The sequence below is a fragment of the Pleurodeles waltl genome, chromosome 6 (genome assembly GCF_031143425.1).
Source record: "Pleurodeles waltl isolate 20211129_DDA chromosome 6, aPleWal1.hap1.20221129, whole genome shotgun sequence".
Lineage (NCBI taxonomy): Eukaryota > Metazoa > Chordata > Amphibia > Caudata > Salamandridae > Pleurodeles > Pleurodeles waltl.
Genome location: NC_090445.1, coordinates 132303553 through 132327263, shown reverse-complemented (window position 1 = coordinate 132327263; position 23711 = coordinate 132303553).

Below are 23711 nucleotides of genomic sequence, written 5' to 3'. Positions count from 1 at the left end.
AGGGTCTTGGGGTGGGCTATTTTTCTAACCCTCACTGTTTCCTTACAGTCCCAGCGACCCTCTACGAGGTCACATAGGTTTGGGGTCCATTCGTGGTTCGCATTCCACTTCTAGAGTATATGGTTTGTGTTGCCCCTATCCCTATGTGCTCCCATTGCATTCTATTGTGACTATACATTGTTTGCACTGTTTTCTATTGCTATTACTGCATATTTTGGTATTGTGTACATATATCTTGTGTATATTTGCTATCCTCTTACTGAGGGTACTCACTGAGATACTTTTGGCATATTGTCATAAAAATAAAGTACCTTTATTTTTAGTATATCTGTGTATTGTGTTTTCTTATGATATTGTGCATATGACACTAGTGGTACTGTAGGAGCTTCACTCGTCTCCTAGTTCAGCCTAAGCTGCTCTGCTAAGCTACCTTTTCTATCAGCCTAAGCTGCTAGACACCCCTCTACACTAATAAGGGATACCTGGGCCTGGTGCAAGGTGTAAGTACCCCTTGGTACTCACTACAAGCCAGCCCAGCCTCCTACATTGGTTGTGCAGCGGTGGGATAAGTACTTTGCAACTACTTACCACTTTGTCATATTGTACTTTTCATAAGAGAAAAATATACAAAACAAGTTCAGTGTATGTACACCTAACCAAAAAGTTTAGCTTTTCTTCTCTCACTTCTTTGCTAAGTGCTGAAAAGTACCTCTAAAACTTTCAAAAAGTTCTTTAAAAGTTTTACAAGTTTTTTTTCTGTCCTTTAAAAAGTTCTGAAACTTTTTCTTTCTTTTTCTGTCCCTTAAACTCTTGTCTATCATGTCTGGTACAGGCCAAACTCTTGATCTGGCCAGCATAGCTTATGACAACCTTAGCTGGAAGGAAGCAAGGAGTCTCTGCATAGATAGAGGTTTAGGGGTAGGGAAGAATCCCTCAAGACAACTGTTAGTTAATATGCTCATTGAACAAGATAAGACCTTAGTTGGCACTTCTGGTGAGAAATTAGCTCATGGTTCCCAATCTGATCCTGGGGCACCCCTAGCAAAAGATTTGGGAGGGAATCTTTCCAACCTGCCCCTTAGCAGGCCACCTAGCATAGCTGGTACTGATGTGAATTCACATCACAGTAATAGTGTTGCTTCTCATGACAGTAGAAGTGTTACTTCTGTAGGCCAGAATGTTAGAGTGCCATCTGTTAGGGCCAGGTCTCCCTCTGTTCATTCTCACCATTCTTCTGTATCAAGACATGCCCAACCCACCCACCCTGATGACAGAGTGTTAGAAAGGGAGCTCAATAGATTGAGAGTGGAACAATCCAGGCTGAAGCTCAAGGGGCAACAGCTGGATTTAGATAGGCAGTCCTTTGATTTAGAAAAAGAAAGACAGAGGTTGGGGTTAGGACCCCATGGTGGCAGCAGCAGTATTCCAAATAGTCATCCTGCAAAGGAGCATGATTCTAGGAATCTGCACAAGATAGTTCCCCCTTACAAGGAGGGGGATGACATTAACAAGTGGTTTGCTGCACTTGAGAGGGCCTGTGTTGTACAGGAGGTCCCTCAAAGGCAGTGGGCTGCTATCCTATGGCTATCTTTCAGTGGAAAGGGTAGGGATAGGCTCCTTACTGTGAAGGAAAGTGATGCCAATAATTTCACAGTTCTTAAGAATCCACTCCTAGATGGTTATGGCTTAACCACTGAACAGTACAGGATGAAGTTCAGAGAAACCAAAAAAGGAGTCTTCACAAGACTGGGTAGACTTTGTTGACCATTCAGTGAAGGCCTTGGAGGGGTGGTTACATGGCAGTAAAGTTTCTGACTGAAAGCCTGTATAACTTAATCCTGAGAGAGCATATTCTTAATAATTGTGTGTCTGATTTGTTACACCAGTACCTGGTAAACTCTGATCTGACCTCTCCCCAAGAATTGGGAAAGAAGGCAGACAAATGGGTCAGAACAAGGGTGAACAGAAAAGTTCATACAGGGGGTGACAAGGATGGCAAGAAAAAGGATGGTAAGTCTTCTGACAAGGGTGGGGACAAATCTAAAAATGAGTCTTCATCAGGCCCACAAAAACACTCTGGTGGGGGAGGTGGGCCCAAATCCTCTTCAAATCAAAACAAAGAAAAGAAACCATGGTGCTATTTATGTAAAATAAAAGGCCATTGGACAACAGATCCCAGTTGTCCAAAGAAAAGCACCAAGCCTCCTACCACTACAACCCCTGCTGCTACACCTAGTGCCCCTAGTAATAGCAGTGGTGGTGGGAGCAAACCTACTAATAGCCAATCCAAGGGAGCAGCTGGGCTCACTTTTGGTAATTTAGTTGGGGTTGGCCTGATTAGAGAGACCACAGAGGCTGTGTTAGTCTCTGAGGCGGCCATTGATTTGGCCACCTTGGTTGCTTGTCCCCTTAACATGGATAAGTACAAGCAACTACCCCTAATAAATGGTGTTGAGGTTCAGGCCTACAGGGACACAGGTGCCAGTGTTACAATGGTAATAGAGAAACTGGTCCACCCTGAACAACACCTACTTGGTCACCAGTACCAAGTAAATGATGCTCATAACAACACTCTTAGCCACCCCATGGCTGTTGTGAATCTCAACTGGGGGGGGGGGGGGGGGGGGGGTTTACTGGTCCAAAGAAAGTTGTGGTTGCCTCAGATTTACCTGTAGACTGTCTACTAGGGAACGATTTAGAGACATCAGCTTGGGCAGAAGTGGAGTTGGAGGCTCATGCAGCAATGCTGGGCATTCCAGGGCATATTTTTGCTTTAACCAGGGCTCAGGCCAAAAAGCAAAAAGGACAGGGTGACTTGGATCCGGGAAGAATGGACCAAGTGCTCCCTAAAGCTAGGGTTAGTAAAGGTAAAACACTACCTACTATCCCTCCCTCTACAGTGGATTCAACTTCTGAGGAAGAAGGATTTCCACCCTGTGCAGAACCTACACCAGAGGAGCTGGAAGCAGACACTGCTGAGCTTTTGGGTGAAGGGGGGCCTGCCAGGGAGGAGCTGAGTGTGGCACAGCATACCTGTCCCACACTAGAGGGTCTAAGGCAGCAAGCTGTCAAACAAGCAAATGGGGATGTCAGTGACTCTCACAGAGTTTACTGGGAGGATAACCTTTTGTATACTGAAGCAAGGGATCCAAAACCTGGAGCTGCCAGGAGATTGGTGATTCCTCAGGAATACAGAAAGTTCCTCCTAACTCTAGCCCACGACATTCCCTTAGCTGGACATTTGGGGCAAATGAAAACTTGGGACAGGCTTGTACCCTTGTTTCATTGGCCTAGAATGTCAGAGGACACAAAGGAATTTTGTAAGTCCTGTGAAACCTGTCAAGCCAGTGGCAAGACAGGTGGCACTCCAAAGGCACCCCTTATTCCACTACCTGTGGTTGGGGTTCCCTTTGAAAGGGTAGGGGTTGACATAGTTGGCCCCCTTGACCCTCCTACTGCTTCAGGCAATAGGTTTATCTTGGTGGTAGTGGACCATGCCACCAGATATCCTGAAGCAATTCCTCTAAGGACCACTACAGCTCCTGCAGTGGCAAAGGCCCTCCTGGGAATATTTTCCAGGGTGGGCTTCCCAAAAGAGGTGGTATCAGACAGGGGAAGCAATTTCATGTCTGCTTACTTAAAGGCCATGTGGAAGGAATGTGGTGTGACATACAAGTTCACTACACCCTATCATCCACAAACAAATGGACTGGTGGAGAGGTTTAATAAAACTCTCAAAGGAATGATAATGGGACTCCCTGACAAACTCCGCAGGAGATGGGGTGTCCTGTTACCTTGCCTCCTTTTTGCTTACAGGGAGGTACCCCAGAAAGGAGTGGGCTTCAGCCCCTTTGAACTCCTATTTGGACACCCTGTAAGAGGTCCTCTAACACTTGTGAAGGAGGGTTGGGAACAACCTTTAAAAGCTCCAAAGCAAGACATAGTGGACTATGTACTTGGCCTAAGATCTAGAATGGCTGAGTACATGAAAAAGGCCAGTAAACACTTTCAGGCCAGCCAAGAGCTCCAAAAGCAATGGCATGACCAGAAGGCTGTTTTGGTTCAGTACCAACCAGGGCAGAAAGTGTGGGTCTTGGAGCCTGTGGCCCCAAGAGCACTCCAAGACAAATGGAGTGGACCCCACATTATTGTTGAGAAAAAGGGTGAAGTCACCTCCTTAGTTGACTTAGGCACTGCCAGGAGTCACCTTAGGGTGCTCCATGTCAATCGCCTGAAACCCTACTATGACAGGGCTGATCTCACCCTGCTCATGGCAACAGATGAGGGACAGGAAGAAGAGAGTGACCCTCTCCCTGATCTCTTCTCTTCCACAGAACAAGATGCTCTAGTGGAAGGAGTAGTACTGGCAGATTGTCTTACTGCTGAGCAGAAAGACCACTGCATAAATCTCCTGGGTCCGTTTTCTGAACTCTTCTCTACTGTGCCAGGCACCGCTTCCTGGTGTGAGCACACTATAGATACTGGAGACAGCTTGCCTGTCAAAGGTAAGATCTATAGGCAGCCTGACCATGTCAGAGACTGCATAAAGCAAGAGGTGCAGAAAATGCTTGAACTAGGAGTGGTTGAGCACTCTGAAAGTCCATGGGCCTCTCCTGTGGTACTTGTACCGAAACCTCATTCCAAAGATGATAAAAGGGAAATGAGATTTTGTGTTGATTACAGAGGTCTCAACCAGGTAACCAAAACTGATGCTCACCCTATACCCAGGGCAGATGAGCTAATAGATACACTGGCATCTGCCAAGTATCTAAGCACTTTTGATTTGACTGCAGGGTATTGGCAGATCAAGTTATCAGAAGATGCAAAAGCAAAAACTGCATTTTCAACCATTGGAGGCCATTACCAATTCACAGTAATGCCTTTTGGATTGAAAAATGCACCTGCCACTTTTCAAAGGTTGGTGAACACAGTCCTGCAAGGGCTGGAAGCTTTTATTGCAGCATATCTAGATGATATAGTTGTCTTTAGCTCCAGCTGGGATGATCACCTGGTCCACCTATGGAAAGTTTTGGAGGCCCTGCAGAAGGCAGGCCTCACTATCAAGGCTTCAAAGTGCCAGGTAGGGCAGGGGAAGGTGGTTTATCTGGGTCACCTGGTAGGTGGAGAACAGATTGCACCACTTCAGGGGAAAATCCAAACTATTATAGATTGGGTTCCCCCTACAACTCAGACTCAGGTGAGAGCCTTTTTAGGCCTCACTGGGTACTACCGGAGGTTCATAAAGAACTATGGCAGCCCCTCTTAACGACCTCACATCTAAGAAAATGCCTAAGAAGGTATTATGGACAGCAAACTGTCAGAAAGCTTTTGAGGAGCTGAAGCAGGCCATGTGCTCTGCACCTGTCCTGAAAAGCCCCTGTTACTCCAAATAATTCATTGTCCAAACTGATGCATCTGAATTAGGGGTAGGGGCAGTCTTATCACAACTTAATTCTGAGGGCCAGGATCAACCTGTTGCTTTTATCAGCAGGAGGTTGACCCCTAGAGAAAAGCGTTGGTCTGCCATAGAGAGGGAGGCCTTTGCTGTGGTGTGGGCACTGAATTGTTGAGGTGGTCCATATCCCTACAGGGAATGGACTATACAGTGGAACATAGACCTGGGAGTACCCACTCCAATGCAGATGGACTCTCCAGATATTTCCACTTAGACAATAAAGACTCATCAGGTCATGGCTAGTCTTATTGTCCTTCGTTTGGGGGGGGGGGTTGTGTAGGAAAGTACCATCTTGCCTGGCATGTTACCCCCATATTTCACTGTTTATATGTTGTTTTAGTTGTATGTGTCACTGGGACCCTGCCAGCCAGGGCCCCAGTGCTCATAAGTGTGCCCTGTATGTGTTACCTGTGTTATGACTAACTGTCTCACTGAGGCTCTGCTATCCAGAACCTCAGTGGTTATGTTCTCTCATTTCCTTTCCAAATTGTCACTAACAGGCTAGTGACCAATTTCACCAATTTACATTGGTATACTGGAACACCCTTATAATTTCCTAGTATATGGTACTGAGGTACCCAGGGTATTGGGGTTCCAGGAGATCCCTATGGGCTGCAGCACTTCTTGTGCCACCCATAGGGAGATCTGACAATTCTTACACAGGCCTGCCAGTGCAGCCTGAGTGAAATAACGTCCACGTTATTTCACAGCCATTTACCACTGCACTTAAGTAACTTATAAGTCACCTATATGTCTAACCTTTACCTGGTAAAGGTTGGGTGCTAAGTTACTTAGTGTGTGGGCACCCTGGCACTAGCCAAGGTGCTCCCACATTGTTCAGGGCAAATTCCCAGGATTTTGTGAGTGCGGGGACACCATTACACGTGTGCACTATACATATGTCACGACATATGTATAGCGTCACAATGGTAGCTCCGAACATGGCCATGTAACATGTCTAAGATCATGGAATTGTCACCCCAATGCCATTCTGGCATTGGGGAGACAATTCCATGATCCCCTGAGTCTCTAGCTCAGACCCAGGTACTGCCAAACTACCTTTCCCGGGGTTTCACTGCAGCTGCTGCTGCTGCCAACCACTCAGACAGGTTTCTGCCCTCCTGGGGTCCAGCCAGGCTTGGCCCAGGAAGGCAGAACAAAGGACTTCCTCAGAGAGAGGGTGTTACACCCTCTCCCTTTGGAAAAAGGTGTCAGGGCTGGGGAGGAGTAGCCTCCCCCAGCCTCTGGAAATGCTTTGATGGGCACAGATGGTGCCCATCTATGCATAAGCCAGTCTGCACCGGTTCAGGGATCCCTCAGCCCTGCTCTGGCGCGAAACTGGACAAAGGAAAGGGGAGTGACCACTCCCCTGACCTGCACCTCCCCTGGGAGGTGCCTAGAGCTCCTCCAGTGTGCTCCAGACCTCTGCCATCTTGGAAACAGAGGTGCTGCTGGCACACTGGACTGCTCTGAGTGGCCAGTGCCAGCAGGTGACGTCAGAGACTCCTTCTGATAGGCTCCTTCAGGTGTTGCTAGCCTATCCTCTCTCCTAGGTAGCCAAACCTCCTTTTCTGGCTATTTAGGGTCTCTGCTTTGGGGAATTCCTTAGATAACGAATGCAAGAGCTCATCAGAGTTCCTCTGCATCTCTCTCTTCACCTTCTGCCAAGGAATCGACTGCTGACCGCGCTGGAAGCCTGCAAAAATGCAACAAAGTAGCAACGACGACTACTGCGACCTTGTAACGCTGATCCTGCCGCCTTCTCGACTGTTTTCCTGGTGGTGCATGCTGTGGGGGTAGTCTGCCTCCTCTCTGCACTAGAAGCTCCGAAGAAATCTCCCGCGGGTCGACGGAATCTTCCCCCTGCAACCGCAGGCACCAAAGAACTGCATCACCGGTCCTCTGGGTCTCCTCTCAGCACGACGAGCGAGGTCCCTTGAACTCAGCAACTTTGTCCAAGTGACTCCCACAGCCCAGTGACTCTTCAGTCCAAGTTTGGTGGAGGTAAGTCCTTGCCTCCCCACGCTAGACTGCATTGCTGGGAACCGCGTGTTTTGCAGCTACTCCGGCTCCTGTGCACTCTTCCAGGATTTCCTTTGTGCACAGCCAAGCCTGGGTCCCCGGCACTCTAACCTGCATTGCACGACCTCCTGAGTTGTCCTCCGGCTTCGTGGGACCCTCTTGTGCAACTTCGGGTGAGCTCCGGTTCACTCCACTTTGTAGTGCCTGTTCCGGCACTTCTGCGGGTGCTGCTTGCTTCTGAGTCGGCTCTTTGTCTTGCTGGACGCCCTCTCTGTCTCCTCACGCAATTGGCGACATCCTGGTCCCTCCTGGGCCACAGCAGCATCCAAAAACCCTAACCGCGACCCTTGCAGCTAGCAAGGCTTGTTTGCGGTCTTTCTGCACGAAAACACTTCTGCACGACTCTTCACGACGTGGGACATCCATCCTCCAAAGGGGAAGTTTCTAGCTCTTGTCGTTCTTGCAGAATCCAGAGCTTCTACCATCCGGTGGCAGCTTCTTTGCAACCACAGCTGGCATTTCCTGGGCATCTGCCCACTCCCGACTTGATCGTGACTTTTGGACTTGGTCCCCTTGTTCCACAGGTACTCTCGTCTGGAAATCCATCATTGTTGCATTGCTGGTGTTGGTCTTTCCTGCAGAATTCCCCTATCACGACTTCTGTGCTCTTTGGGGAACTTAGGTGCACTTTGCACCCACTTTTCAGGGTCTTGGGGTGGGCTATTTTTCTAACCCTCACTGTTTCCTTAGTCCCAGCGACCCTCTACGAGGTCACATAGGTTTGGGGTCCATTCGTGGTTCGCATTCCACTTCTAGAGTATATGGTTTGTGTTGCCCCTATCCCTATGTGCTCCCATTGCATTCTATTGTGACTATACATTGTTTGCACTGTTTTCTATTGCTATTACTGCATATTTTGGTATTGTGTACATATATCTTGTGTATATTTGCTATCCTCATACTGAGGGTACTCACTGAGATACTTTTGGCATATTGTCATAAAAATAAAGTACCTTTATTTTTAGTATATCTGTGTATTGTGTTTTCTTATGATATTGTGCATATGACACTAGTGGTACTGTAGGAGCTTCGCTCGTCTCCTAGTTCAGCCTAAGCTGCTCTGCTAAGCTACCTTTTCTATCAACCTAAGCTGCTAGACACCCCTCTACACGAATAAGGGATACCTGGGCCTGGTGCAAGGTGTAAGTACCCCTTGGTACTCACTACAAGCCAGTCCAGCCTCCTACAATATACGTAACATACTGTTTATGTTTCATGCTGTAATAGGCACGTTATTACTTTTTCTTATGTTGCACAATTTATGTTACAACTTTGTCGTTTGACATTCTATTATGTATGTTTAGTATACACTTATATCCAACTCCAAAGCCTATCCTGCCGCTGCAGTTTTTCCTCTATACACAAGGACACTTTTACATTGTTTGCACTGTCATATGCATTTTCACCATGAAAAAGTACGTCCTTTGAGATATGTGATAACATCAATAAAATAATTCAGATCTGACAGAATCAGACCTACCTTTTTACCCGCTCAAGACAATCAAAATTAGTAATTGTATTAGTAATTGTAAAAAAAAAAAAGCAACAAAAGTGAGGAAAAATGAAAAAAGAAAAACAAGTACCTCATTCACAGAACAAGCTGTGGAAGGACCCTAATAAAAAAGAAGCGATCAGTACGTGGTCCGTGCTCCACGGAAGACAAAAATGAAGAAAGACAAAGTGAAACCAGCATGTGCTGACCAACCACGTGCCAGCAAATAAGAGTGATAATGAATGGTAAGAAATTGGTAGTCTCCAAGCCTCTTATGGTAACAACATGTATTGAAATCGACAGCTCATGCACTGTCTCACTGTCTCAGGTGAGACCTAAAGATCATTTCAGTACCCATAGTCCTAGAAAGTATGTCATGGGTTGATATGTGGCAAGTACAAAGGGTGTGCGCTCATGTTCTGGATTCAACATCGGGCATGAATGTTGTATCTTGTGGGGACATGATGATCACAGTACAAGATGGAAGTCCCCTTTCACACTAACTTCAGTAGCTTTTGCCTACAAAGCCCTATGTCAATCAACAACTCTTTCTAGAATCCAATAACATCCTCGATGTTTCTCAATTTGACTTTGGTGAAACTCAAACCACAGAAACCATTTTACTTATGGTTTTAGAACATCTAAAAACCATCTTTGACTCCAGTACTTACTGCTGGACTTATTTTATTTGACCTGTCCGTTGTGCTCAACACTATATCCGATTCTAATCTGATTCATAGACTGCTGGACATATGGATGAGGGGTCCAGCGTTAGAATGGAAAAAGGACTTTCTTTCCAACAGAAGCCAAACCATCCACCCACTTCCATTCTCCTGTAAAGCTCTTCCTCTTCAGTATGGTGTGCACCAGGGATCCTCCTTCAGCCCTATGCTTTTTAACATGTATATGATTTAACTGGCTGCCTTGGTCCTAGTTGTGTATCTGAAGTACAGTACTATGGTGATAATACTCAGCCAATCATAACTCTCTAACAATTGAATCAAGACCAGGATACGTTTCTGCAGTGTCTTTGCTCTGTATCATCTTGGATGAGAGACAACTGAAACTTAATTCAGAAAAAAAAGAGATTCTGATATTAGGCAAACAACAGCAGTGTTCAACCCAGAACTGGTAGCCACAAGAGTTAGGCTCTTCCCCTTCTACTTCCGAGGTTGTTAGAAACCTGGGAACTTGTTTTGACAAAGCTCTATCCTACAAACAGCAGTGACCAACATCTGCTTGGTAGTTTAAAAATGCTCAAAGAGGGAATTAAATATCTTTCTTCCCAAGCCAGAAAAACAGTGGTCCATGCACTCATTACTTCCATATTAGATTACCCGAATTTGCTGAACCTACACCTTCCTGTCACCCTGATTCATAAACTTCAAATAACACAAAACGTAGCAGACCATCTTCTGGTCGATCTCCCCAAACAATGCTCTATTTCTTCGAAATTATCTCTCCTGCACTGGCCTCCCATAAGTAAGAGATTCAAGTTTAAAACTAGCAATTATTTATGGAGCAGTAAATAAATCTGGCCCCTCCAGTCTTCAAAAACTGAGCACTCACTACTTGCCACCTGCAACCTTGAGGCCCTCCAACTCAGGCCTCCTCGTCATTATCAGATCTCTCTAAAAGAGAAGAGGGAGCGTGTATGTTTGCTGTTCTGGGCGTGACGTGGTGGAATCAGCTTCTGCCTCTGTTAAGACATCAGAAGCCACAATCTTGCTTCCTTAAATAATTTAAAACGTGGTTCTTCAAAGCCCTGGGTGAATCAATTTGTTTTATATGGCTGCTCTTCGTCCGTCGCATCTAGAACCCATTAAATCATATTACATTACATTACACTACACTGAACATGATGTCTGCACTGTGGTGCCTAAAAGCATATCAGGCATACCCATGCAGGCCACTGTGGCCTCTTCTTTTGGGCTGGCTGAAGTGGCTCAAATGTTCACCTAGGGTAAAGGTTGGACCCCGTTTTTATTCTATGTCCACTTCATAAACTGACACAGCCATGCCAATGCACAGTATTTAATAATTAATATGTATTACGTTAGGGCCCTCAAGTATGGTGCCCACTATTTCAGTATAACAACCAGAGCTGTCTTTGGTCAATCTATCAAAAGATAAGAGGAATCAAGCAAGAATCACATAAAAGCCCAACAGACCAATGAGCAAGGAGGTATCTAACGAATCTCAACGCTTCTCACAAACAATTCGCTGGCAGAATGATTTCTTCAGAAATCCATACCTGAGCTAAGCTGGGACTCTCAGAAAGCAACCCCCATTTAAATACAGGGTACTGGCGTGGTACTGCCAATTAAACCAAACGAAAACTGTCTGCAGAGAAAGCTCAAAATAACACTTGATAAAATATTTTATTATGAAATTAACAAGGAACAAAAGTATACATAAATAAATATCTAAAGAATCTAAACGCACCTAACACACAACAATCCTTTTGGTTACTTGACTTAAAAGTTGCAGCTATGATGTAGAATGGCTTTTTAAATGTATGATTTCATTGGAAATTTCTGCTTTATCCGACCTATCCATGCATCAATGGTTATAATACTGTCCCGAATTGAGTGCATTGATGGTCTGTACATTGGCCAGCAAATAGCTTGTCAACTACTGGCTGATGAACTAGAAAATTGCAGCTAGGATGACTACCCATCTGTAAATTTCACAGACTGCCCGTAATTTTGCCCTGCCCCGTCCATTGTCCGTGATGAAAGTCTTAACGGACAGCATTTATCCATAATTTTAGCCTTTCACCAAAAGGACAATGGACAGCAAGGGGAAATTACGGGCAGATAATTTTCCCCAGGTGGATTGAAGGGCAGGGAGTCTGAGGGAGGGAGGGTCAAGCAGATAAGAAAAGGCCTTCTTGCCAGGGGGTCCCCCTCCCTAAAGAAATGCAAATGTGGGCAACTGGTAAATCTGCAAATGCAAAGGGGCTTGAAAACCTGCATTGACTTTAATCAAAGGAGTCACCTGAAGGTTTCAGATGGCAAAGATATTATCTTTTAGAGAGGTACTGTAATGGTGTTCCAAGGTGAGCTGTGGAGTGCGTGGTTTTAATGGAGTGTTATAAAAAATGTTAGTACTAGGTATAAACTGTATAGTATTCAAATCTGTATTTGAGAAGCACATTTTTGTTTAACCGAAATGTATTTGCGCATTTTGTAGCAGCCTACATTGTGATGTAATTGGATTTATATAGCGCTTACTAGCCCTGACGAGGCGTCAAATGCATGTTTAAAATAAGGACTTACACATTCACAGTTCTTTCAGGGACCTTCGTACCTCATAGTACTAACAAACATTGGCAAAGCCAATAGGTCTCGTCTAAGCAAGAGTTATTGGCTTTGCCAATGTGTTTTAGCCATGTTATACACCAGAGTGGCTGCTGTTCATGGCTATATGTTAGTGGCATAGTGGTGTAGAGGTGCAGAGTACAGTAGTGGTGTACAGTGCAGTTGTTTAGAGTGCATTGGCGTAGAATGCAGTGGTTTAGAGTGCAGTGGCATGGAGTGGTTTTGGGCAGAGTAGTGGCATAGAGTGCAGTGGAATAGAGTGGCATACAATAGAGTGGCATAGAGTGCAGTAGTGTAGAGTGGTGCAGTGGCATAGAGTGCAGAGTAGACTCACGTTGCAGAGTGCAGTGGCATACAGTGGAGTAGTGTAGAGTGGTGTAGTGCAGAGTATAGTGCTGTAGAGTACAGTTGCGTAGAGTGGAGTGATGCAGAGTAGAGTGGCATAGAGTACAGTGGCATAGAATGCAGTAGTACAGAGTAGATTGGTGTACAGTAGAGTGGCAGAGAGTGCAATGTAGAGTGTCAGTGCAGTGATGTAAAGTGGAGTAGTGGCACAGAGAGCAGTGGCGTAGAGTACAGTGGTGCAGAATAGAGGGCAGTGGCGTACAGTGCAATTGTTTAGAGTGCAGTGGCACAGAGTGCAGTGGAATGGAGTAGAGTAGCATAGAGTGCAGTGGAGTAGAGAGCCATAAAATAGAGTGGCAGAGAGGGCAGTAATGCAGAGTGGTGCAGTGTCAAGAGTGACATAGATTAAATTTACCATTACATTTGCACAGACATAAAAAAAAAAAAAAAAAAAAATATACTGTGCACAATGATGTGTGGAAATTGCATCACCTAATGCAATGATTTGTTTTAATCTAATAAAGGTATTTGTTTCCTGCATAGTTCAGAATTAACAAAAATGTGCTTCATTTGTACTCCTAATTCTGACGTTTATTTAAATGTTGTCATGGGATAGAAAAAAACTCTTTCCTAACCCCAGTATCCAGCAAGACTGTTGCATAAATCCTCTCACTTTGAAGTCAGAGAAAGAAAAGTAAACACTACGTCCCACCGAAGACAGAGCCTGACATTTGACTTTGTTCTTTGAATGCACAGCAAATGTGATGAGATAAGAACAAGATTTACAGGCCTGTTTACAGAAAGGGAGCACTCGGAAGGATACTGTAAATAAGGTTTGGGCAAGGGAAGGGACAAACTCAAGCTGCATAGCCTAAAACAAATGAAGCCAGCAAATTGAAAGCAACAAAAGGTGAGTTACAAACCACAAGGCCAATGGCAAGCAACAGGCGGAGTTCATTCCCAAGTAAGCTCTATAAATGAACTTAAAGTAACAGCCATGGGATACTTTGTGGAGAAAGTCCAGTATTTTAGTCCAGTCCTTATCTTGCAGAGATTTGGCCACATCAATCACCCAGGTAGTATGACGAGAAGACCTGGAGTGGTTTCCATGTTGCAGGAAAGGTCTGTACACCCATTCTATCAATTTACAACCAGTTCCTATGATGTATAGCTCCTGGCACACCTCTTGTAGGGTTAGTTCTAGGTGGCAGACATGAAATAGGGAATTTAATGATTATTTAAGATAGTTGTAAGTAAGGAGTTGACCAGGTTGAAGATGGTAGTCTGCCACAAGGATTTGGAAATTTAGTAGGTCACTGTTTAGAAACAAATCCCCCAATTTTAAGACACCTGCAGCATGAAACTGATGGAGTTGCTCTGAGCACAGCCGTCCTGTGTGAGTAGGAAGGCTTAGCAAAGATAGTGCAGGAGCACAGGGTTTCTTCATATCAGTCAGTTTACAGGATCTAGCCAGGCAAGAGAAAGCTGTGAGTGATAACTCCGGATGGTGATCCGTAGAATGGTCAGTAGGAAACAATGAGCAGTGCATTAAGCCTTCCTTAAAAGTCTTTACTGATAAACCCCATCTCATGCAGGGAGGTGGGCAGAAAGACAGTGAGCCACCTATTGGACCTGTGCAGCTGAATAATAGCATTCTAAGTCCACCTGCAGTCACAGGTAGCTTTAGAGTGGAAAGAGCTACTTGACAGCGCCTCAGTGACCAAATCAGATGTGTGGCATGTCTGAAGAAGGAATGAAGGACAAGCAGGAGAAGGTTTGCAAAATAATACTATCATTAGGGAAGCACACCATCTTCGCCACGTAGCCCACTACAGAAAGCAGAAAAGAAGACCAAAAAGCAAACTGGCTTTGGAGGGACCATGAAGCTCTGCCATTTTTACTTTTTGTTTGTGCAATTTAAATCCCAAATGTTTTGAAGAATCTATATGTACCTGACACTTAGGGATAACCCAGATCACTAGTTTGGCTTTTGCTCAATTTCAAAACCATTTAAAGACATGGACAAAGCAGGCAATTGCCTTGCGCAACCTTGCAAGGGGTCTGGCCCCTGTTCACCCTTCACAAGCACGAACAGCAGACCACTGCACTGGAAGAGTTTGCCAAGGTGGATGGGTGTTACTTGTTCAACCATTTCTGTTTCTCTCCTGTGTGCAGAGACAAATGCCAAGGAACCCAATACCTTCCGATAGTCTTGGTGGACCCATCTTGTCTGATTTTAGGAATTGTCCCACGTTGTTATTCTCGTCCTTATTTACCCATTTCTTAGCAAGAACACTTTCAATCACTTGCCGTGGATCTCCCATTTGATCTCGAGTTCATCCTCCTCTTTTATTATCTTTGATTTGTAGTCCGGGCTCCCATTTCTGAGATTGATGTAGAGTCCCAGGCATACACTCTAGTGCTGTGAGACTACAGACAAGTTGTGGGTACCTCACATCCTGACATTAGGTGTGAGACTGTCACCCACACCATCTGCCCTGCCTCATTAATGTTTTTTTTATGTTGAAAGTCCATGGGCGGTTGGGGTGGGGCAGATATTTTTATTCAATTTGTTTAAACTAACATAAGATTAATTTTTCCCAAACTGTTTGCCAGGGGTTTTCAAATGTTCGGAAACAATCAAAATATTGTTGTTTCTTTCTCTTTGAGAAAGATTGGGTAGCTTTGTGTAGTGGTGATGGCCTTGACACAGTACTGAAGGGCATTAATTTACTACTAAACAAGGAGGTAATGTGACACCTGAATGTGGCATACCAGGAGGCAATCACAAAAATACCACAGAGAATAAATAGTGCTATGTTAAACAAGAGTAAATAAATGCACAGACAACATAGTGAGGCATGGGCTCTCTTGGGTGTGTCTGTAAAACTGACGTTTGTTCTTGAATTTTTTGTCCTGAATTTTTACCCTTTGTCCTGAAATTTTTACAGTCCGGTCCAGAATTTGCCTTCGTGCCTGGTTACAGCATGCTCACAGGCAAGTGTACTTCGCCGGCAACACCTTAGACTGGTCTTGAAAGGCTGATACTGACTCCCGATATACTGAGAAAAGATATAATCTGTACCTGTGAAGAAGAGTTCGCATGAAAAACAGAACACTTTTAATTGGGGAGTACCGGCACTTCCTCGGAAACAAGCAGGTACTCTGCTTCTTTTAAGCCCGGCGAGGTTACGTTGTGTGCCTAGAATCATAGGGTGTTGATACGAGGTCGGGATTCGAGCCTGGTTCCCCAGTTGAAAAGACGGCAACTTTCGCCCTAGTGGCTGTACACGTTTCCTACGGGCAGTGCCTGGAACGGAAAAACAAAAGTACTGGCACTCACGGTCCCAGAATACATGCCTCCTAAAGTGCTGCACTCTCCTATTAAAAGTATTAGACCTTGCTCAGAAAGGTAAGTACTCCCCCTTTCAAATAAAAAAGTGCAGGTACTGAGTGGCCGACAGTCCCTGCTTACTGCTCCGGGGAAGCTCTACGCGGTGCTGCTGATGCACCTTTAAGTTACCGGGCAGCAAGCAGCTGTCTATACAGTGGAGTGGCGGAGGCGGGCAGCATGGGGTTCTGGTGCAGACTAGAGTACTGTTCCAAGCCCCTGGTCCCGCAGTGCCCCATTCCCGGCTGACAAAAACGTAGGAAATATCTGTATTTTAAAGATGCGCAATGCACGTATGTACAAAAAAACACCAAGACCGCGCGTTCTAGTTACCCCATCCCCGCCATTCCTTGGGGTCCTTAATCTGGTCTAAACAGGACATCACACATAGTTCCACATACAACACTCGCCTTGGGAATGCCCGGCTACAATAAAAAAGTGCTCCTTGGAACAAGGCGTATCTATCAAAATCCAAACCTGAAGTCAATTATTTATGTTTACACAAGACCGTGCGGCTACAATCCGCCAACTCGGGACTGAGTGAGCAACAGTTACACGCACAGATCGACCAGTTTTGCAGGAGACAAGAGAAAAATGTAAATTCAAGAGGAAAATGGCAAGACCACTGAAAACACAAAAACTCCTAATCCGTATCTTCGTATACAGTATGGCCACAAACACACAAATCGGGGATTCTTCGGAAAAATACCGCTGCTCTGTAATTGTAACAAGTAAACATTCACCAAGGAGGGTCACACGCAAGCGAAATGAGGGATTAATCACCCTCATACTTTGAAGCAGATGAGACCAAAAAACGGGTTGCCACCAGCTCAAATTTAGCGTGGCTACGCAAGGCATCTTTTTCTTCTCTGCCGGTTTGAGAAAGCGTGCCGAGTCTGCCTGTGGAGAGCGAAGGAGACTGGCTGGGAGACCACGGTGATTCAGGCCTCGGCGCGCCCAAGGATTCGATGTGTCATTTTCAACATGCGGTTCTATTTCTCTGCTTGCACCAATCAATCGAAGCGTGACTCTCTCTTTACTAAATGGTTGTCCGTGACAGTAGTATTTAAGATGTCTCTTGATCATACACTGTAATCTGTTATTAAAATTTAAAATCGTTTACGATTTAATTTTTGAGACTCTTGTTTTACTTGAAACCTGTATTAGGATAAAGTCTTTGGAGTAGATCGAGAAATACGAACTCACACAAGAGCTATTTTAGTTGATGGTATTTCTTCGTTTTAATCTCTTTTAAACTTCGAATGTGCAGCAAGTCGAACGAAATTACGACCATTGTCTATTCTAATCATTACTGGTCGAGTCCAGCATGATTAATTGTTTAAAAGGAATCCCCCCTCCGTCTCAAGTCCTGCGCGCGGGTCCGACCGAGGCACGGCTACATTTAATTCTAGATACCTTAAGAAACAACCATTTTGGTTGCAGGGTGTGAAAGCGCACCGGGTCTCTCAAAAGGTTACGGCAGAGAGGGCATCTTTGATGAAAGCTATGGCTATATAGTGAAGAACTCGGGGTCTGCTCCTTTTGTACTCTGAAGAGTAGGTTTAAAATAAAGCACATTAACTTTGTGGGTAAGACCCCCCGCCCCATGAATGGCACAGACGATCTATCTATGGATTTCTCCTGCGAGGGTTCGTTCGGTCACCAAGACTGCTTCGTCTGGTGTTCACGTGTTACACTAAGCAGGGACCTTCCCACTAGCAGTCAAGCATCCCAAACTCAGATCGCTTTCCTCTCTGCGGCACAGGTGACTGCGGCTGTGATTGCGCGGCAAAGAAGGGATGGGGGGGGGGAGGGGGCGCTCTGCATATGAACGACACCCCGCCGGGGTGCCCTGGGAGCGAGGCTCGGGATGGGATTGGGAGGGGGGTGCTTGGAGGGTGGAGGTGGATTGGAAAACAAAGCGTCCAAATCAACACGAAGCCGAGGTAAGATGGTACAGTAAGGGCGGGGATTGGAGGGGTGCAAGCTGGAGTTTTCGGGTAAATGAAAGTGCGGCACATTTCCAACTACATGTTGTGCGAGTCGTTTTTGAGCCTGCGCACTCTGCCTTGTACCGCTGTGGGAACTTGAATGCTGCAGGCTATTTCGTCTCCACAGCCACGTGCTTACAGGAAGTGATGCTACTCTGACAGTGAAGCATTAGTTGGCATTTGTTCTGGTGCAACAGTTGCAGCCATGTGACCAAGGCATTCAAAACAAAGCAGGAAGCAGCGCCTACGTTTGATGACATGGAAGAACGATTTTTTTTTTTTTTTTTTTTACACATTCGTTATCAAGCCTGGCAGGCCAAAATAAGATTTAATGGAAGACATGCTCCCCTTCGGAAATCGGAAGAAATCACAAAAAAATAAACACAATGGGTAGAGCTTGCGTGGAGGTAGTGATGGTCGAGTTCAACCACCAAAACGACAGATTTTCACATACAAGCATGGGTCCCTGGTGCTTTAAAAATATTTGTGTGCGTATGGATGTAGTCTAATTAAAGACACGAAGCTTTCATAAAACACACGCACAAAATAATCCACAGGTTTATTTGTGTATGAATCTGCTTGGCACCACAAACACACAGAATCGCTGTATAAGCACCCATTTATACACAAAAAAGGGATTCTGCTGGACAGTGCCTTAGACGTAGCCAACACACTTACACAATGGTACACAACAACACGTTTTGTTAGGCATACAACTGGCAATCTGCTTCTCAAAGAGAAATTCGTACATTTATTTTCTGTTTGTACATCTATTTCTGTTGGTAAAAATCAAAGGTTTAGGAACCACTGCTATAGAATTTGTGTCTTTGAGGCAAGTGTGTTGGTACCTCTGCAATGAATCTCTTAACACAGTTTCTATGTTAGTGTGTAATTGTGCACATTTGTTGTAAACTATAAGGCATCACAATTATGCATAATCCCCATCTATTTGCATTTAGGTGTAAATGTGTAATATGTTGACCCTCATTATAAGGCACCAACCCCTATGTGAAAGTTTTTAAATCACTGGTGTCAAGTACATAAAACCAAAGATACAGATATTCTGTGGGGTGTGTGGGTCTTCTATGCCACCAACAAAATTACATATTTGAACACAAAAACAGCTTGTTAAAGAAAGCCCTCAACGTATTCTTGACACACATACATAATATTTTATTCAGTCTGCTTTGGTATCGTAAAATATGAAAAAAATAAAATATTTACAGACACTGGTAAATATTATTTAGACCTTTTGTCGTAGGATGAAGTGACCTACAGTATGACAGACCAGAAAACTTGCACACTTGCCGAAAAATGTCATTATACACAAACCATCAAGTCTGCTGGGATCTTATAACGATTACATTATACATCAAATATACAGATTCTATTTAAGTGTACCTTATTTTTCATTAACAATATTTATATATTATTGACAACAATTACACATTTATGAACGAAAATAAATATACAGACATTATGTGAGGAGGGACCGATTCCTTTTTTATTAACAAAACTGCAGTTGCAAAAAGTGTTTATAAATACAACAAAGTTACACATTTACACACAAAACCAAGTTTGTATAGATATTCTGTAGAATTCGACGTCTTACATTTGTTCAACAAAATCACATATTTAAGCAGTAACACCTTCAACACACAGCAAAACTGGTAAAGGGTTGTGTGTATTTCTCTTCTATGGATGTTGTTTAATATTTAAATAAACGAATAAGTTAGGTACAAGCAAAACGTATTTACACAAAAAAAACAAATGCAGATATTGTAGTTATTTTATACTTGGCTTATATTTTATCAGAAAAAAAGATTATTCAAAAACGTAATTATGTAAGCACAAATGCAAAGATTACACAGATGTTCTGCTGGAACTCACGATTTGATCAACAAAATTGGTTACTGCAACACAGCAGTTTGCAGACAAAAGACTAAACACAAAAACAAATACTATACCAAGACTGTGGTGCTTGTATCACACTCTACAAACAAAATAATATATTGACACGGGAAAAACAACTACAGAAAAGTCAACTTGTCACAGGATGGGCAGCTTACTGTATTATATGACCCACATAACTACAGAATAATCAGGAAACTAAACTCATACAGAAAGTGTGTAGGATTGAGTTAGTTATGTTAAGGGTTGCAATAGCTCTGTATAAAACGTACAGAGAAAAGGTTATAAATATATTCTGCTGTGGTTTTACCGTGTTATATTTTATCAATACAATTATATATCCCAGCTAAAAGCTGTAGGTAATACACAAAACTAAATTCGAACAAATAGGCAATGACAGCATAACAACAAAACGCCTTACTAAAATGAAGGCAGGTTATACAATAAACAAAATGGTAATTTTTGTAATGAACATACATAATATGTGGGCATGATGGGGCCATATACATTATTAACTAAATTACATTTTGAAAAAATGGAAATGAACATCTCATACCCACAAAACGTATACGTGCATCCCTGTTTTGAGCACTACATTGCACCCATGCCTCCAAGCCATCCCACTTAAGAAAATGATTATGTTCTAGCTTACATGACAGAGTCTGTTCTCACACTTGTCTGCACCAACGTAAGCTTAAGCACAGCTACATGTTCATAGCAAGATGCTTGGAGCAAATCTCTGAACCTCATGCACCACGACCACTGCTTTTACAAAGGCTACCGCCTTCCAACTTGAAAGTCCATCCTAGTTAGATGATCACCATCAGAGGAAAAGGAGGCTCTATGTAAACATTACTATCCCTGCCTGCTCCTGACATCATTTGGGGCTTTCTCCCTTCGGGGTTTGATCCGTCCTCATGAACGGAGGACCACTTAAATGCAGAGACAGGTCATGTTCGTCAGCAATTATAAATATTTCCTTTTCTTTCCTGAAACGAATACATTTTAAGAAAAGGCTTTTGACAGGTCAGGTTGGGAAGACAATGGATTAAAGTATAGTTTTTTGTCATCATTTTAACAATCTGGCCACTTATCTGAATTGGTTTATTCATCCAGTTCGAAGTAAATCTGCCTGTTGTGAATAATTTCTGTTAGAGGCGCCTGTATGCTTTAAGAAGTATAAGGCAACTTATGAGATAGAAGTCACTCAAGTAATAAGCTCACACGGTCTATGTAATTGTAGAAGTACCAGTCTAACATCCTTCTTGGAGGGGGTCAGACACGGTTGCTCACTCAATTCAGCATGGGGCTGGTATTTTTTTCCACAGCTGATTTTGCAGCCCAATTCAGTCTGCATCAGGGTAACGTCAGTGCCATACATTGGGAGAAGGAGACGTTTTATACTGGCACCAAGCACTGCAATTTCATACATACATATTATACAGATGTTGTGTCAGGTGTTGTTCCTTAATATTTTTTAGTTAAACAGATGACAGATGTAAGTGCAAAAACAGATCACAAATAATGTATGGGGTTCTAAGGAACAGTGGGTGTTCTGGTGCTTTACATTTAAGACTAAAATTTTTCTATACCTGCTGATTTTTGCACATAAATTCGGTTGTAAAGCAGTCTGTTTCCCTGGTTGTATTTATAGTCGAATAAAGAAAAATACAGAATTTGTGTGCTATTCTGAGAGTCTCTTAATGCTGTTAATCAACATTGCCAGGCCAGTAGATGTGCAGATTCATAAGGACAGGAAATTAAAAAAGGGACATGTTTCTCCCTGAATCTTAAATAGCTGTATGTGTATGTGTTTTTCTACTACAAAATAAATGATTTAAAGTGATTGTATGTTTGCATCAAATACATGGCCACTAACATCATTAAAAGTCGACAGGGATTACGTTTAGAAATGTATTGGTTTAAACTGTATTTTTTTCACCTGGCACTGATAAAAGGAGAGAAAGATAAGATATGAATGAATAAACATAGAAATGGGAAAAATAAAAGAGCTATAAAAATAGGCACCCCTATATTACACCTCAAAATCACATTTACAGTACAAAAACAAACAAAATACAGAGATTACGTCGTGGCTCTGGTGTCTGATTTCTTACCAAGGAATTTAAACATTCTAAACATCAACTTATAGTTTGCAAACATTTTGCAGGGGCATGCCATCTCATATTCATATTTAAAAAGCAAAACAGCTAATTTACCGAAAAACAAACCTACAGAAATTACAGACAATTACAAACAGTAACAAAGACAACCAATTATGTTGTCACACACTTGGCTAAAATTACATGTTTCTACACCAAAACAAATGATGTATTAATTCTGTGTGGGGTTCTGTCTTTCAAAGATCAACAAAATTGTATACACAATAAATAAACATACACAGACAATCTCTAAGTACTGTGTTCCCTTATTATTCGACAAATAAAATTAGATATTTACACAGACAAATAAGGGTTATACATAGACTATGTGCAGCTCTGGTGCCCTTTATCAGGCAAACAAAATTCTTCAGTGAAACAAAAAAGGATTATATATGGACTGAGTGGAGGGTAGTGCTGTCTTGTATCAGACTGAAAGAATTAATCATTTTCACAAACAAATTATATATGTATGTAATGACATTTTTAGTGCAAACTAACAAGAAATCAACGCAGCTCTGGACATGGTAAGCAGATTCATACTGGTTTTGTCCAGGCTATGATAGATTACAATTAAGGCTCCCAGTTTTCTGTTTTTACTAGTTTTTACAGATCAATACAGACAGAAAATAATGTGTTTTCTGTCGGTATTAATTTTTAAAAGCAGAATAAAATACAGAGAATTGTGCTTTGTGAGTACCTCTCCACACTGTCCTTCGTGAATTCCAGGGCAACAGCTTAGCAGATAGAAAGCATGGGAAGTTAAAAACTGTATGGAATTTCCTTAAATACAGACATTAGTTACCTTATATTTGAATATAATGTTAATATGTACACGTAGGTGTAGCGTTTTGATATATTTGGTTACTTATTTCGATATAATTGAACAGGCATCAAAGTAGGATTGCATTTTCATCAGTTAAATGTATGTGGAAATATACCATTTTGACTCTATTCTCAAAATACAACATAAATATGGATAAATATCAATAGGCTGGCCAAAAAATAAATATGTATAAATGCAGACTGAAATGTTAATACCATAAAACTGGGAGCCCTAATTACAAGAGACCACGTAAAATACCCACTCCCACATCAAACAAAAATGTTATGACAGATGTGCTGTTTCATATTTTACCAACATATTTCTACAAAGCAAATACATAAGACTTTGTGAAGGAAATATAGCCTAATGCAAAGCTTACAAAATTATATTTTACATGCACAATACAAATTGCATAGCAAGTCACAATGACACAGATGTTTGTGGTGGATTAAGTTTGAATGTTTGCCAAAAAAATACTCAAAACAAAAACAAAGATTAAAGGCGTCTCTGTTTAGCCAACGGCATAACACATTTACACACAAGAACATACACACATATTGCCAGACCAGGTTCCTTCTAGACAAGCACACAAGCAAACCCTCAAATCTCTTTTTTGTTTTTCTAAGTGAGACGCCCCCAATTGCATGAGGTATGCTCAGACGTAGCTTCGGTGCTCCTTGTGACATCGGACTGCCTCTCTTTAATGATGCCCATAAGGCTTGCTTGTTTTCCCGAT